The sequence below is a fragment of the Nyctibius grandis genome, chromosome Z, assembly GCF_013368605.1.
Source record: "Nyctibius grandis isolate bNycGra1 chromosome Z, bNycGra1.pri, whole genome shotgun sequence".
Classification (NCBI taxonomy): domain Eukaryota; kingdom Metazoa; phylum Chordata; class Aves; order Nyctibiiformes; family Nyctibiidae; genus Nyctibius; species Nyctibius grandis.
In genome coordinates, this window is record NC_090695.1 from 32573001 (window position 1) to 32586451 (window position 13451).

A 13451-nucleotide genomic window follows, 5' to 3' on the forward strand; every position below is an offset into this window, starting at 1 on the left:
CATTGCTGAGCGATTTACAATGTGGGAAAGTATGGAAATCTTCCAAACACTGGGCTACCAGCCCGTGACAAATTGTGGAGCTGTGTAGATACCTCTGGGGCAGTACTGTGAAGGCATAAAATCACCTGCTGATGGTTATGGCTGCTCCAGTGTACTGTCAGTGGAATATAAGGTTTGTTATCTCCCTATGGGACCCCAGCCACCCACTGCACATTTCAGGGGGAAGATCAAAATCTAGTCAGTCAATACATGAGCCACCAGCCTGGGCTAGTTAATTGGTCCTGGTGTACTCTTCCTTTCCCCACGGAATGGTTGTAATCATTTTATCCACTGTCCTGATTTCTTTTTGTGGTCTATTTTTTCCTTTCACTTGTTTATATTTTTCCTGTAAATAGAGGGTGGTTTCCTGTCAGTTTTGTCTTTTGGGACTCTGGACTGGAGTAGCACTAAAAACATCTCATATTAGGTAACTTTTTTTCTATTGCAGAGGATATATCCACAGAGTGTAAACAATACATCTTCCCCTGACAAGCTGGAGGGTTGTGTCCTTCATGATGCCCAGCAGTATGCAGCACAGACTGGCGTGGCGCACTCTGCAGATTACCTTGCAGCAGCTGCCCGTACTGACATACGGGCTTCCCAAACCTTAAGTACAAGGCCTAGTTGGGCCTGCCCAAGATAACCACCTCCACAAATGAAATGTCTTCCACAGGGCTACCAATACACCTCATGGTTTGTTGAGTTTGAAACGATTGGGCCAGAGTTTAAAGAGGAGATCGTGAACAGAACATTTCAGAGCAGGCTTCTTTTTAGTATAAAACAAGATATTTTTTTAAGCTCATGGTCATATCACTTTTGAAAGCAGAAGTGTACCTAATGAGTATTTATACATTGATGTTGTATGGTGAAAAAAATGAGACTATGTCTGACCTGAAACAAAATCGGTAATGACCAGGTATCATGAAAAAGAGCATGTTTCAGTGAAACTTTCTCACCTTTCTTTCTGAAAAGAGTTGATCAAACAAAAGGACGTGTCTGCCTCAGTTTTCGACCATATTCTGCTTCTATCCTGAAGAGGTTGATACTGGCTTTTTTTCCCCATGTGATAAGAGAATGTTCATTGCTTCTTTTTAACTGCTTTTATCTAGTGTGGTCTGTTTCATCTTCGGAAGAAATTGAATTGAACAAAGCGAATAGCTACCAAATCTTCTTTTGTTTTGCTAGTGGTAGAAAAAAATAAAATTATTCGAAGCTTCATTTAGAGACGCTTTACTGGTTTTATGTGGGGTTCAAAAGACATCTCTGATTTGGAGGTTAGTCTTCTAACAGTAATCTCAGTGTCATGTGGTATTTAGCCTTTTTTTCCTAAGAATATGTGAGGACAATACAGATAATGCAATACTACATTATGATTGTATCAATTCATGGACTGTTCTTGCAGTCATGATACGTATCAGTGGAAATTGTGGGCATGTGTAGTGAATTGGTGATCAGTTCAGTTCTTCCGCTTGCTTTAGTTGGATTTTGAATCTAATCAGACTGATAGCAAAATTGCACACTTAGTCTCTTTCCCACCCCCCCTCCCCGCAATAGGCATCAGAGCTAGCAACGTGTTAAGGAGTTGGGAATGGTTTTTGGCTGCTTGCAAAAGTCAGATCAGCTTGCTGGATATACTTCTACCATTGTGATAACCTTATGGGTCTTGTTTGTGCATTGTAGTAGTGATTCTTTTTGATACTGTGGTGTTTCTTTGCCGTCCTTTCACCTGCTGGTGAAGGTATTCCATAGTTAGCTACTGTAGCAGGGAAGTTGTCTGTTCATTTGATTACTTGTGACTATTCCTTGCCATAGCTGCTGGTTCAGAAATTAATTGCAAGCATGGTTTTGATTGGTTAGAATCAATCTATTTTGGAAAACTTGCTTTGAAGTGACGTAGTTTTCCTCAGGTGTCTGTGCGTGATCTCAGACCGCTGCTTGATCATGGGAGAGGATCTTTGATCAGTGGAAATGTTTGGTTCTTTGGTCTTCCCTAGGCTTGCACTGAGGCTTGTCTTTATGCTGTTCTTGCTGCTTGTGAGTAAATGTTTAGCTCCTAGCAGCAGTTCTCTCACTTTTTAGATAATAAAGTAGTAGAAAACTTGCTGGTATTCTCAGTGGATTCATTATGTGAATGTTTTATTCTTACCATATTGTGTTTTACAGCCTTGAGCTTCAGGAAGATGCCTAAAACATTCACATTTATTTGTTACTTTTCCGTAAGAGTCTAAATATAAAGGAATATTCCTATGTAACTAGTCTTTGGCTTTACTGGAGTAAAACTAAAAACATTTCATATTAGGTAACTTTTTTAACTTTAGTGGAAATATCCGTATACTTTAAAAGATTTGTTTGCACTGGTGTCGATATAACACTTGTTAGCTGTTCAACACTTAGAGATGAGCCCATAACTGTAGGTTAGAGTGCACTGTAGCTGGGAAGTTTGGTCGTGTAGTTTGAGCAGGTATGTCATCAAGATTTTCTGAACTTTTTTTAAGCTAACGTGGGATTTAAATGATTATCAGGGCTTTAAAAGAAGCATGTCCCATGAGATCTGGCTCACTCAGTCTGTAAGTTCTGTTTAAAATGTATTTTAATATAGTAGTTAAACTAAGTATTTGTGTAGAATATGAATTTTTTTCTCTGCTACTTCTTACATATTTCAGGGTAGTTGCCATTGCTAGCTAATTTTGTTGTTGTCGTCGTCCCGTGTTGTCCTGTCCCCCCACACCCCCAGCATAATTTATTTTTGCAATGGCCTTGCTCTAGATCCAGAAACTGTGACTGAGTAGGAAATGGATCTGACAGACCTAGTATAACTCTGTCTTTTTAGGGAAGTAAATTTTCGTTACAAATACTTCCTTTATTGCTGTCTCTGATACTTGAATTGTGTAAAATTAAAATTGGAAAAATACATTACTAGTCTAAGAACCGTGACACTGGTGTTATATCTCAAAGCTAAAGTGAAATAAAGCTTCAGCATAGTGTAACAGTGTTAAGCAAGTGCTTTCAAGTCAACGTTGAGGCTTAGACATCTTAGAAAATCTGCACTGGAGCTTTTACAGTTGCTATGTCACACTCCCCATGGAGAGCTGGAAGTATTGTTTTTGCGTAAGGAAAGTAACTCTAGGTGAGGTTAGCAGTGTTCTGTAGTATCTAGTGTTAGAGCCTGACAAAATGAATCAAAAGCAGCTGGCCTTGGGCAAACATATTGCATTGATTTTATTAGTTTCAGGAGACCTACCTCCTAGCGCTTCATAGCCTAATACCTTTGCTTTTTTTAGGATCCTATATGACAGTAAAAAATAAAAGAATAAGGTGATGTCAAGAAGGTTTTAAAATGAGTTCACACTGGAAAATAAGCTTTAACAAAAAAAATGACCAAAAAAGAGCTTCAGAAACTGTAAACTAAGTATTTTCCTTATGAATACAGAAGTGTCAAAATGGTGAAGATGGCTTGTATAAAATATTGCATATACAGTACATTCCTAATGTAAAGCTGAAGTGTTTTCTGAAAATGACTTGCAAACAAAAAGAATTAATGATGTGATTAATCTCAAACTCATCTCTCTTTGTTTGCATAATTACAGTTTCCTGTCATCTTCAGGCAATTTTCAGGTTTTTACTGCTATAAATAGTGCTCTCATTTAGTTAATGTATTTGACCTCTTTTATTCAGACTCTGTTCTGACTGTCCATTTGGTGGATATATTTGTACTAAATACATTTGCAAAATAGACTATAAATGATGATCTTGTTACACTTAAGTGCTTTTTGAAGCATTTGTATTCATTGTGAAATACAATGTGTAAGTTTCTCAAGGTTCAGTGTTTCTTGGCATGTTGGCATTTTCAGCTGTAAGATACTATCTGTAGTTACTGAGGTTTGTTGGTAATCTTGATGGACAAATATGTGTGCCAGAAAAAGGGGTAACCATGGATTAAAGCCACTTTTGTCATTGAAGTTCTTGATGCTGCCAAGATTTTCTGGAAGCAAGTTAATGGACCCTTCTAGCTGTGGACAGAGCTGCCTGCTACTCCTGCCTTTTGTTTCCTGTCCCCATGGCTTCAGATCTGCATCGTCCCTGTTGGCTCTCACCTAGGCTGACTTTTTCTATATATTGTTCTGTATCTCTGTTTAGCTGGTCTCAGTTTTTCAGTTCTTCAACCAGTTGTCTTTCAATGTAGACCATATTTTCTTCAAAGTTGTTCCCATTAATTTCTTGCTCCCTTGCTCTAGTCAGGCAGTCTCTGATTTGAAATTTGGGCATTTCTCCTCTGTTATGATGGCAAGGAAGTAGAGGGAGGGGGGAAATTAAGGGAAAGATAATTATCCTGCTTTTAGTTCAGATAACTGGATCTGTAACCTGACCTTGTCTTGTCAAAACCTTTTATGTGTGGGACGGAGGAGTGCTATTTTGACAGTGTTGCCCACAAGTATGAGAATGTTAGAGCTGTTATGGTTGGTACTCATAATTGTCTTGGTTTGTTTTATTTTTTCCACCAGTCCCATTTAGAACAATTGCTTATCAACAAATACTGTTACTAGAGGATAATCTTATGTGTTTGCCACATTTCTGTTCCTTTTTTCTGTTCCTTTTTTCTGTTCCTTTTTTCTGTTCCTTTTTTCTGTTCCTTTTTTCTGTTCCTTTTTTCTGTTCCTTTTTTCTGTTCCTTTTTTCTGTTCCTTTTTTCTGTTCCTTTTTTCTGTTCCTTTTTTCTGTTCCTTTTTTCTGTTCCTTTTTTCTGTTCCTTTTTTCTGTTCCTTTTTTCTGTTCCTTTTTTCTGTTCCTTTTTTCTGTTCCTTTTTTCTGTTCCTTTTTTCTGTTCCTTTTTTCTGTTCCTTTTTTCTGTTCCTTTTTTCTGTTCCTTTTTTCTGTTCCTTTTTTCTGTTCCTTTTTTCTGTTCCTTTTTTCTGTTCCTTTTTTCTGTTCCTTTTTTCTGTTCCTTTTTTCTGTTCCTTTTTTCTGTTCCTTTTTTCTGTTCCTTTTTTCTGTTCCTTTTTTCTGTTCTGTTCCTTTTTTCTGTTCCTTTTTTCTGTTCCTTTTTTCTGTTCCTTTTTTCTGTTCCTTTTTTCTGTTCCTTTTTTCTGTTCCTTTTTTCTGTTCCTTTTTTCTGTTCCTTTTTTCTGTTCCTTTTTTTCTGTTCCTTTTTTCTGTTCCTTTTTTCTGTTCCTTTTTTCTGTTCCTTTTTTCTGTTCCTTTTTTCTGTTCCTTTTTTCTGTTCCTTTTTTCTGTTCCTTTTTTCTGTTCCTTTTTTTCTGTTCCTTTTTTCTGTTCCTTTTTTCTGTTCCTTTTTTCTGTTCCTTTTTTCTGTTCCTTTTTTCTGTTCCTTTTTTCTGTTCCTTTTTTCTGTTCCTTTTTTCTGTTCCTTTTTTCTGTTCCTTTTTTCTGTTCCTTTTTTCTGTTCCTTTTTCTGTTCCTTTTTTCTGTTCCTTTTTTCTGTTCCTTTTTTCTGTTCCTTTTTTCTGTTCCTTTTTTCTGTTCCTTTTTTCTGTTCCTTTTTTCTGTTCCTTTTTTCTGTTCCTTTTTTCTGTTCCTTTTTTCTGTTCCTTTTTTCTGTTCCTTTTTTCTGTTCCTTTTTTCTGTTCCTTTTTTCTGTTCCTTTTTTCTGTTCCTTTTTTCTGTTCCTTTTTCTGTTCCTTTTTTCTGTTCCTTTTTTCTGTTCCTTTTTTCTGTTCCTTTTTTCTGTTCCTTTTTTCTGTTCCTTTTTTCTGTTCCTTTTTTCTGTTCCTTTTTTCTGTTCCTTTTTTCTGTTCCTTTTTTCTGTTCCTTTTTTCTGTTCCTTTTTTCTGTTCCTTTTTTCTGTTCCTTTTTTCTGTTCCTTTTTTCTGTTCCTTTTTTTCTGTTCCTTTTTTCTGTTCCTTTTTTCTGTTCCTTTTTTCTGTTCCTTTTTTCTGTTCCTTTTTTCTGTTCCTTTTTTCTGTTCCTTTTTTCTGTTCCTTTTTTCTGTTCCTTTTTTCTGTTCCTTTTTTCTGTTCCTTTTTTCTGTTCCTTTTTTCTGTTCCTTTTTTCTGTTCCTTTTTTCTGTTCCTTTTTTCTGTTCCTTTTTTCTGTTCCTTTTTTCTGTTCCTTTTTTCTGTTCCTTTTTTCTGTTCCTTTTTTCTGTTCCTTTTTTCTGTTCCTTTTTTTCTGTTCCTTTTTTCTGTTCCTTTTTTCTGTTCCTTTTTTCTGTTCCTTTTTTCTGTTCCTTTTTTCTGTTCCTTTTTTCTGTTCCCTTTTTTTCTGTTCCTTTTTCTGTTTCCTTTTTTCTGTCCTTTTTCTGTCCTTTTTCTGTTCCTTTTTTCTGTTCCTTTTTTTCTGTTCCTTTTTTCTGTTCCTTTTTTCTGTTCCTTTTTTTCTGTTCCTTTTTTTCTGTTCCTTTTTTCTGTTCCTTTTTTTCTGTTCCTTTTTTCTGTTCCTTTTTTCTGTTCCTTTTTTCTGTTCCTTTTTTCTGTTCCTTTTTTTCTGTTCCTTTTTTCTGTTCCTTTTTTCTGTTCCTTTTTTCTGTTCCTTTTTTCTGTTCCTTTTTTTCTGTTCCTTTTTTTCTGTTCCTTTTTTTCTGTTCCTTTTTTTCTGTTCCTTTTTTTCTGTTCCTTTTTTTCTGTTCCTTTTTTTCTGTTCCTTTTTTTCTGTTCCTTTTTTTCTGTTCCTTTTTTTCTGTTCCTTTTTTTCTGTTCCTTTTTTTCTGTTCCTTTTTTTCTGTTCCTTTTTTTCTGTTCCTTTAATTTTTGAAGACTTTTAAAAATAACTCTCAGCTTCATAGTTATGTCTTCAAAATATTCATTCAAAACAGTTGCTTACCTATAATTTGCTTTTCTAATCTGGCCTGGTTTTCTGTAGTTTCTGTTTCATATTTCCATTCTGTTTATAGTTCATGAGTTTTTACCATCTTTTGAACTTAATTTATTTCTGTCACGTGGTATTTTCATTTAATACTGAGTACTTTTTTCCTTGAGGAGCTAAGTTGGGGAAATCAATGCGGAGTTACTGCTTTATTGAGATTTACAAGGCCACTGCTGAAACCTTTTTTATTCAGACTGGCTTGAACTTTTGAATTTGTGTTCTTATTAGATGCTTTCAGGAGCAAATATTTCCAAATAATGCAATGCATTTTCTAGTAATACGTAATATTTATTCTTTTGGTCAGCACTAAGAAGCTGTATGTTTACAACAGGGCTCTGTCTCCCTATAGTTATTGTGGTTTTCAGTAATCACTACAGGTTTTCTTTGGACGATGTTCAAATCATGATGATCTCCATCTGTGTCTTATTTCGTCTTCTTTCATCTTTGTCAAAACAAGTTGACCTATATACAACCACAGTAGTTTGCTTAGGAGAAGTTTTTGAGTTACAGTGTATGTGTGTATATATTAATTGAATATATAATCTGGATTATAATAGCATATATTCAGTTATTAGTAATGAATTAGTAACACTGAGACCGTGTCCTTGAAATTGATCTCTGAGGTAGGATCTTTGTCAAGCGTTACAATATCTGATTATTAGTTTTATTTTAAGTTGGGGGTGTTGTTTTTTTTGTTTGTTGTTTTAATTAATGGATAATAGTTCACAAGGGCAGAAACTATCACTTGCTGACCTTGTTCTGCACTGCAAGTTGAACTTTCACTTCGGGCTAGGTTGGCATAGTTGTATCTAAAACTGACCTGCTTTGTTTCACAGCTGCATTACTACTTAAGTGAAATCAAAGTGTGAACAGTTCTGTCAATCATTTATGGTGAGTATGGCCTGTTTCTCTTAAAATCTTGATGGGAGTATGATGTGGGTTGACCTTGGCTGGCTGCCAGACCTTTCTCCCTCCTCAAAAGGACAGGGTGAGAAAGTAAGATGGAACAGCTCGTGGAGATCACTCACCAACTACCATCACAGGCAAACAGACTCAACTTGGGGAAGATTAATTTAATTTATTGCCAATTAAAAATAGAGTAGGATGGGCTCTCCATGGCCTGCAGCTTCCTTCAGGGCTTCTCACCTTCTCTGGCATGGGGTCCTTCACGAGCTGCAGTGGGAATATCTGCCCCGATGTGGGGCTGTCCAGGCGCTGCAAGGGAATCTCTGCTCCAGTGCCTGGCGCACCTCCTCCTCTCCTTTGCTGACCTTGGTGTCTGCAGGGCTGTTCTTAACAATTTTTTCCTCACTCTTCTCTCTCACATTCTGCTATGCAGCATTTTTGCCTTTCTTAAATACACTTTCCCAGAGGTGCCACCATCTTGGCTGAGGGACTCAGCTGTGCCCTGTGGTGGGTCTGTTGGAACTGGCTGTGTCCATCAAGGGACAGCCCCTGCCTCTCCTCACAGAGGCCACCCCTACAGCCACCCCATTGCCAGCACTTGGGCACATAAACCCAACAAGACTTATCAATGAAAATTCAAAACTTGATGTTAACAATAATAATAGATATCTCCAAGGATGGTCACCCTCATAGGTTATTCCTTCAGTCCTTGAGCACCTCTCCCAGTCGCTATGATTGATCAAAGATGATCAAGAGTGGCCAGCTCCCATCAGTTGGCTTAGTTAATCTCTGTTGTGATCAAAGGTACGTCTTCCTTGCTCCAGACTTTCCCCCTGGTGTCCTTGCCCAGGATGTGATAATGTAGTGACATTCCCTCTCATTTTCTAACACAAAAAGAGGCCAAGAGATTGTTTCAAGTAAGGCTGTTTATTTGCCTCTACGTGGACGTAAAGCATTTTATTCAGCAGTTCAATGGGTTTTATTTATTTCAGTGGTGGTCGTTGCTGCTGTTAGCAGTATCAGCTCCTTCTATGGGTTAGCTTTCATCTAGTATGTGAAAAAGAACGGCTGCAGTCAGCTGTCTGCCTTGGAGCAGTCTTTTTTCTATGTATCAATCTAGTGTTCATCTACAAGAGAAGAATATGCTTTTAATGAAAATGTGATATTTAGGCCAAGGCACGTGCACTAGGCGGGTGGATGGGCAGTTACTTCAACCCCTGAAGCTCATCAGCTGCATTTGTGCACAGATAATTGAGTTGCTCCTTGCCTGCTCTTCGATTTCAAACACGAGCTGTGTTTGTGTGTGCTCAAAGAACGTCCTCTGAGCCCAATTAGAACAAATATTATTACAGTCAGGATTTTTGTCTTTGTTTGACATAGCTTCCCAGAAACGAATGGTAGCACAGACTTTGTAAAGGAGCAAACTAGTTTTCATCTTAAAAGCAATTCTAGTATCTTGCAAATCTGAATCCTCTAAGGCCATTTCCATTGCTGTGCATGAGCTATGAGGTGTTTTTCTTTTTTCCTTGCTGTTAATCTTTGGGGTGTCTGTAGCAGATCTTAAATATACACAGTTATAACTTTCAATGAACTATACCCTAGTTATTTCCTTCTTTCAAGGGAGGATTAGGGAAAATTAGATTGTTTCAGCTTAATCACACAATATCGGATAGGATTAGGCCTGGCATATCCAATTTTGTGACTGTCATTAAATCATTTGCAAGCCACAACTTTCTTTTAGAAGTGAAGCCTATCATGCATCCACATGTAGAAAAATATCTTATTGATTGGTAGTGTAATGAAACTTCAACAGTTATGTAAAATACAGAGCAATCATGCTGTACTGTGGACATGAAGAATGGTACACCTAGTAGGACCATACTGTGATGATACTTTGACAGGCATTTTTCATTTGTATCAAATTCTAAGTCAGTTTGTCTTCTGTAAGTTCTTGTGAGCTGTGTCAAACTGTCCTTTCTTTCTCTGATTTTGCTAAAATTGTAATGCATATCTCTCTCTAGTATTTCTTGAGGTTCATTTTGTAGACTGAGCAGTTGCATAGTGGAGGTACCTGATGGTTTTGGGCCTCCCTTAAGTGCTGTGTTGATGTGGCAGTGTCAGCTCTCAAATATAAATGCTGAAACTTTCTGGGGGTGAGATATTTGGGTGTTGGTGTGGTGCATGCTGCTTGAAGGAATGCCTCAAGCATCCTCCTCTTTGGGAGCGTTATCATTGGGAGCTAATGAGAGCGTGTTCTGTGAAGTTCTGTCTCTGCTCAGGCATTGAGGGAGGAGTTCATCAGTTACTGTTGTATAGTGCTACCTAACAGTACTACCCTTCTTTCAAACAAAACCAAAATATGATTTACTCAGATCTGCTAGCTCATGTTGTATGTTTAGTTAGCTCATTGTTTTGCTTTCCAAGCAGTCTGTGATTCCTGATCATCTCTAGGAGTGGTAGGGTCATATCTGTTGTTTATAGTTTTGTTAGAACTGTTTGCTCTTTGTTGGTGAAACTCAATCTGATTGTTACAGGGAGTATTTTGTTTTTATTTAAACTGATATTAAGGGCAAGAGTTGCATGTGTTACCAGCAGATACAGGTTTAGGGTTATAACTGGGTGTGGGTTTTGTTGTGTATAAAGGACAGCTAATACATTGGAGACATTAATAGGTTTACTGGCAGATAAGCAAAAAGGTGCTTTGCTTGAAGTCGTGTTAAAGTTCTGCTTCTCTTAGCATGCCGTATTTCCAATTTACTTCAAAGAAAACCTTTTCACTGATTCTGTTTACTTTTTGTTTTCTGCCTGCTGCCAAAGAAGTTCCACTTAAATGACAAATCCTTATCAAAAGCAATTTTATACATGTTTTGTACTGTGGCAAGGAATTATAAATTTTCATTCTTAATGCCTATGTGGATGTATGATGCATAGAACTAAGAAATAAATCAGTAATAAAACATGATTTAGTGGCAATGGGATCTGTTTTCTTTTTATATCTGTGCTTTTCTTCTTTATATGTGAAACCTTGGAGAAAACATTACAGCTCTAGATATTGCTCTTGTGATTGTTTTGCTAAGATCGTTGCTGTAACTCTCATTTCACTATCCATGGTACAAATCCTTTAATTGACTATGTCAAGAATGTTTGTGTTCTTGTAATAAATTTGGCCACTTTGAGTCATCTTTAAATAAAAGTACACCTTCTGACATAATCTGTATTTGCTCACCTGTGGGGCTAAGATGGAAAAACAACTGGCAGTGTAAGGTGTTCTTTTCACTGCAAAGTCTGTCTCAGCTGCGCTAACTTAGGGAGCATGGCTTGCCTTGCTCAGCTTGCTTACCAGATGTTCTGCAAAGTATTCTCTTGTCCTAAATAAATATTAAAAGTTCCTTGATCAAAATTTACCATTTATATTTCTGTGTAAAAGCTAGACAGGAGCTACTGGAAGACATGGAAATCACACACTGTAAAATATCCAGTGCAGAGATTTGCCAGTTCTAAAGCACTGTGAAACCGTAAATCACTTCAGCATGAAAACAAACTCAGGTATTCTAATTCTTCTTACATGCCCCTCTCTCAATCTTTTTTTGGTTACAGGAGAGAGATTGTAGCCACTGTTAAATTTTCTCATTTTTCTGTTCAGTTGGGAGCTGCTTATCTGGAAAAATAACCCACTTAATTGGGGACAGTGGCTCTTTTCTGTGTCTAATAGTGGTAGAGTTTGAGGCTGGGAACATCAGTGACAGGTAATTTACTCTTGTGCCATAAGCAGGCTGAGGTCTTTTCATAACTCATTTTGCTATAATAAAAGCTAGAGGCATCTTAAAGCGTGGAGATTGTGTAAAGATCCTTCTAGAGATAAATTTCTGACTCAAAACAAGAAGGTATGCATGTGTCACTGAGACCTTTTTGAGATTTGGAAGCAGTGTAAACTCAGTATGCTCCTTGAAGTGGAAGTGTTGTTAAAGTTGCTGCAGGACACTGGGGTGGAATGAGGAATTTAGAAGAATTGGTATTTAGTTCTCTCAAGCATTTAGCTGACCTTTGGTGGTTTAGTCAGCTCTCATGCCAGCAAAGCAGTAAAGAAATTATGTCAGTCAATAACTGAGGGATAACCCTATTTTAGGGCAGAGCAGGAAATTTTGCTCTAAGTATTAAATTAAAAGCTCTGTTGTCATTCCATTGGCAGAGCTGCAGAAAGTATCTGGTAATTGAACATATATGTATAAAGCTGAGGGGGTGGAAGGCAGTTAATGTGTATTTCTTTTTCAGTGTTTCTGTGAGGAGCAGTTGGACAGAGGAAGACTAACATTTTTAGATGGTGGAAAGTTGGGATTTACTTTGGAATTCTTGTCTGAAATGCAGAAATGGAAAATAAAATTGTTTGAACAGTAGAGACAGCAGTCTTGGTAAGTACCTTTTTTCTTTCACTCAAACAGGGTGATGTGAACTGCTTCACCCTTACAAATATAAGTAGATACTACTGTATGCACTAATGTTCCTTTTAAATACATATATCACAGTTATGAGAAGTTTTGTTTTCTACAAAAAAACTGCTTCGGTGTTTCAAGGATCCATGTTTACTAGCATTAATTGTGTGTGGGTATTGTGGTACAGTGTTTATATGTAGACCTTAATCTTCAGAGCTATGCTTGAACTGTAGGAAAGATCTACTGAGCATCTTTATTCTTACATTTTTTCAAATGTGAACATATCAATACAAGTGCCTAGGTGCACGCTCTTTGTAAATACGTTACACCATAACTATTTTAGAAGGGGTAATATAGTCCTGTCTTGTTATGTTTTTCATTTTTGTGGTTAATCCCTGTATAGTACATAAAGCAAATTTGCCCAGGCAGATGTTCTGTTCAGGACTCTAATTAAAGGGATGCATAGACTTAGAAAATAGGATGTGTTTCAGGTGCTTTCAGGTGCTTAAGGGGAAAAGATGTGTGTAGCTGGAGACAGAATTGCTTGTTGAGAAGAGAGTTGTGCTGCTGCCTTTCTCCCCGCCCCCCCCCCCCCCCCCCCCCCCCTCCTTTTCCCCTTCTTTCCTTGAAGAATGTCCTTGAAGAGATTGGTAGTGATTCCAGAAGTATGTTTAGCATACTTTATCTCCCCTAGCATTGCAACATTGGAAAAGATGTTTGTCATGAAGATACGAGCAGGAATAAACAACATCTGAAAAAATAAACTTGTGTTAGCAGTCTGCTATTAATGCTGCTTCTGTGAAAGCCTTCTAGGACTACCCCATCCGTAATACACTTGAAGTGGGACTGGTGCCAAATAAGAGCTGGTTTTGAATAGGTTTGGTGGTAGAATAGCATGAAGTAATTAAAATACTTTGCTTGGCCTGTAACCACAGTATATTATTTAGGTGTATATGCTTCGTGATATGACCAAGTTCAGGAATTGATACTACAGAGTAAGGTGTTGCTGCTTGAGAGTACTTTCCTCCTTTTTACCGCGAGTGTCGGCGATGATAAGAATTGCAGCAACTCTATTTTGGCAATGTATCACTGTAGAAAATTAGAGAAATCCTTCAGCTGGAGGTGTATGTGTATGAAATAAAATACAATTTACAATTTCCTGCTTTGACAAATAATCGTCTGTTTATTTTCAGCAGTATTCTAACATGTGGTACATGTTCATCACTTTGTAAGCTGGTATATTTTATAGCTTGTCCT

General features: G+C 37.3%; 1 protein-coding gene across 11 annotated transcripts in view; it reads left to right on the forward strand.

The window, feature by feature from the left end:
• The window catches only part of PAM (peptidylglycine alpha-amidating monooxygenase), a 160814-nt gene that overhangs the window by 12640 nt on the left and 134723 nt on the right, over positions 1–13451 (forward strand). For 9 of the 11 annotated variants that reach the window (XM_068422121.1, XM_068422128.1, XM_068422125.1 and 6 more), the window contains exon 2: positions 12037–12173. The exons of 1 other annotated variant lie outside the window; for it this stretch is intronic. The gene's annotated coding sequence lies outside the window, so the exon portion shown is untranslated. Of the gene's footprint in view, positions 1–11261; positions 11311–12036; positions 12174–13451 lie in introns of those variants that run through there. One more of the 11 variants, XM_068422122.1, reaches the window with a different exon arrangement.